Raw genomic sequence first — 4028 nt, forward strand, 5'->3', positions numbered from 1 at the left:
CACAACGTCATCATAGTCAGACAAGAGAAATGAATATCTCTCAGGCTGACGACGTACCCTATCAGACCTGCGAAGAGGTAGGTCTACTTGAACTGGTTGTTGTTCCTCAACTCCTAATGGAACAATCTCATCATCTACAATACTTTGTGGTTCTAGTTCAACTTCCATCAAGCCTTCAGTGCTATGGTCCATATCTTGAACTTCTTCAAGATCGAACGTACTCCCTGTTGGGACCTTGACGTCCGCTAGAAGGGGGGGGGGGGTGAATAGCGTCTCACCTAAATTGATCGCTTCCTATAATGTTAGTTCACAGCGGAAATACAAAAACAAATACTAACAAGAGAAAGCAAACCTAACACGTTGATTTAACGTAGTTCGGAGATAAAGCTCCTACTCCACGGCTGTCCGTAAGGTGAACGATCTCAATCCGTCGGTGGATGATTCCCCGGAAGACCTCCGGCTAGCTCAAGCTCCTTGTCGGTCGAGAAACCTCACCACAAACACTTGAATACAAGTACACATATCACACGAAGGCTTGGGAGAATTTAATAGGCTTTAACCAAGTCTATTTCATCAACCATGCCCAAGCACCTCGAGCTCTATTAAATAGAGCTCGAGAGGAAAACACTAAGCTGTTTTCCCGCTACCAGTCGACTGGTGTATGCACCAGTCGACTGGTCCTTTAAGTGAAGCCGACCGTTACCCAACGTTCGGCTACCAGTCGACTGCTACAGTGTCACAACAGTATTGCTACAGTGTCGTTACAGTACTGCTACAGTAAATCCTAAAACACATAGAATTTTACCCTGAGTACAATCACTCAGCACTCGTCCTCGCCCGACCAACCTAGACCTAGCCTTCTAGCCTCCTCCATCAGCCTCGTGTCCCTCGGATGTCTCCCCATCTTTCACGTCTTGCCTTCTAGAGCTTCCTTCAGCCTTGTCCATATTGTCGGGTCTTCCTTTGCCAAGAGGCTCCTCACCTCCGGGACTTCATCCATTGCCAAGTCACACTTGGACTTACGTTGCCAAGACTACATGCTTAGACTTACACCGCCAAGACTCATTCTTGGACTTTTCTCATTTCCCAAGATCACACTTGAACTTTCCTTATTGTACCTGTATCCTACACACTCACAATGCATATCAAATACAACAATAAACCTAACTTAAACCTTTGCCCAAACATCAAAACCTAGGACACCTAGATTACTCCAACACTTCCATTAGTTTTTCTAGAAATAAAGTCATTTTCTAGAAATTCCCTAGTCTTAGCCACAAACACTTTGTGTTGACTGAGAATGTAGAAGTAATATCCCTTCGTTTCCTTGGGATATCCAATAAAATAACATTTATCAGATTTGGGTCCCAATTTATCCGAGACTTGACGTCGAATGTAAACCTCACAACTCTAAATCCTCATAAAAGACATCTGGGCATCTCTCCCAGTCCATATCTTATATGGTGTCTTTATCACAACTTTGGATGGAACACGGTTAAGTGTGAAGGCTACTGTGTCTAGAGCATATCCCAAAAAAGATATAGGAAGATCTGTGTGACTCATCATAGATCGTACCATATCTAGTAGGGTTCGATTCCTCCTTTCGGATACACCATTCCACTGTGGTATTCCAGGAGGAGTGAGTTGGGATAGGATCCCACACTTAGCTAGATAGTCACAAAACTCATGGCTAAGGTATTCACCACCTCGATCTGATCGAAGTATCTTAATACTCATGCCTAGCTGGTTTTGTACTTCATTCTTGAATTCTTTGAACTTTTCAAAGGATTGTGACTTATGTGTCATCAGATACACATAACCATATCTACTGAAGTCATCAGTAAATGTAATGAAGTACCTATAACCATCTCTGGCAGTGACATTGAAAGGGCCACATACATCACTATGTATAAGTCCTAACAAGTCAGTCGCTCTTTCGCTGTGTCCACTAAAGGGAGTCTTGGTCATCTTGCCCAGTAGGCATGACTCACATGCCTCATATGATTTAAAATCAAATGAGTCGAGCAAACCATCTTTATGGAGCTGGGATAAGCGATTCTCATTTATATGACCTAAGCGATAATGTCAGAAATAGGTTTGGTTCATATCATTTGACTTGAACGTTTTGGTACTTATATTATAGATGGGATTCTCTAAGTCTAGAATGTAGAGTCCGTTTATCAGAGGTGCATTACAATAGAACATATTATTTAAGTAAACGGAACAACATTTGTTCTTTATTACAAAAGAAAAGCCTTTCTTGTCCAAACAAGAGACTGAAATGGTGTTTTTTGTAAGAGCAGACACATAACAACATTCATCTAATTCTGGTACAAGCCCAGAGGGCAGAGATAGATAATAAGTTCCTACAGCAACTGCAGCAACCCGTGCTCCATTGCCTACTCGTAGATCCACCTCGCCCTTTGTCAATGCCCTGCTATTTCTCAGCGCCTGCACATTAGTACAAATTGAGAAGCACATCCGGTATCCAATACCCACGATGTAGAAATAGATAGATTGACTTCTATACCTGAAGTAGAAGTCTCACTTCTCTTCTTCTTAAGATCTTCCAGATATACTTTGTATTTCCTCTTCCAGTGCCCGGTCTGACCGCAGTGGAAGCATGTAGCATCCTTGGCAACCCCTCTTTTAGGTTTCATTATCTTGCCTTTACCCTTGGCTTGGGACTTTCCCTTACCTTTAGGCTTGCCCTTGCCTTTATGCTTTTGCACCATCAAAATGAAGTTGGGCTTTACTTTCTTAAGGTTGAGCTCAGTAGTTCTCAACATGCTTAGCAGCTCAGGCAGTGACTTGTCAATTTCGTTCATGTTGTAATTCATGACAAATTGATTGTAGCTCTCTAGCAAGGATTGCAAGATCAAGTCTGTGGCTAGCTCTTGGCCAAGTGGGAATCCAAACCTCTTTAGGTTTTCTATGTAACAAATTATCTTGAGCACATATGGACCTACGGGAGTCCCATCTTGCAATGAAACAGTGCCTTGGAGATCTCGAATCTCTCGTGCCTCGCTTGTCCTTGATATAGTTGATGAAGATGTTCAACCATATTATAAGCAGACATCAACTCGTGTTGCTTCTGAAGCTCATAGTTCATGGTCGTAAGCATGAGGCATGACACATCTAATGCATCATCTTGATGATTCTTATAAGCATCTCGGTCAGCTCGCGTGGCAGTGGCAGGAGGTGCCTCGGGAATGAGCTGCTCTAGGATGTACAGTTTTCTTTCTTGTATGAGAACAATTCTCAGATTCCTGTACCAGTCCAGGAAATTAGCTTCATTAAGCTTGTCCTTGTCAAGAACAGAACGCAGGGAGAAAGTATTCATGTTTGTCGACATGGCAATCTACAATAGAAATAATGCAGAAAGTAAATATCATATTCCATTTTTCATTTAATTAGGCCTTTAACTAAATGATACTCCCACTGACTCATGGGACAAGATCCACATCATACTATGACTTGAGTTAGCTTTGGATAAAACGCCCAAGACTTAGTATGATCAGTAGATAACGAATTATCGAATACATCTCTATGCAACTCTTGTTTATAGGATAAAAATCCTCATTTATAAGAAAACTTGAGTTAGCTTTGGCTAAATTGCCCAAAATTTAGTATAAATGTGATTTGTATCCTATCTTCCAACCGGAAAATGCCTATAGTCATACCCGATTAAATTGAGTTAACTAGTTATACTCAATCTAATTGAGTTTGTACTCACCCAAGCTTTGATAGGCGGGACCAATATTGTCCCTCCGCACCCTACTAAGATAATATGTGTTGCTCTGCTTTGGCAGATTCAACAACAACAAATGATCGAGGTAGTGATGGGTATCAAAACTTGGTAAGAATCTCGAGTTGACTTGATTAAGATCTAATCTAATCGTTAATGTGTATCATATACGCATCAAGGCACTAATTACCCTACACTACCATGCATCACATACACACAAGCAAATATATCAAGATATATACATATATATTGTGATGAGGTCATGACCCTACTACGATCT

This window comes from Zingiber officinale, chromosome 1A, assembly GCF_018446385.1.
Source record: "Zingiber officinale cultivar Zhangliang chromosome 1A, Zo_v1.1, whole genome shotgun sequence".
Classification (NCBI taxonomy): Eukaryota; Viridiplantae; Streptophyta; class Magnoliopsida; order Zingiberales; family Zingiberaceae; genus Zingiber; species Zingiber officinale.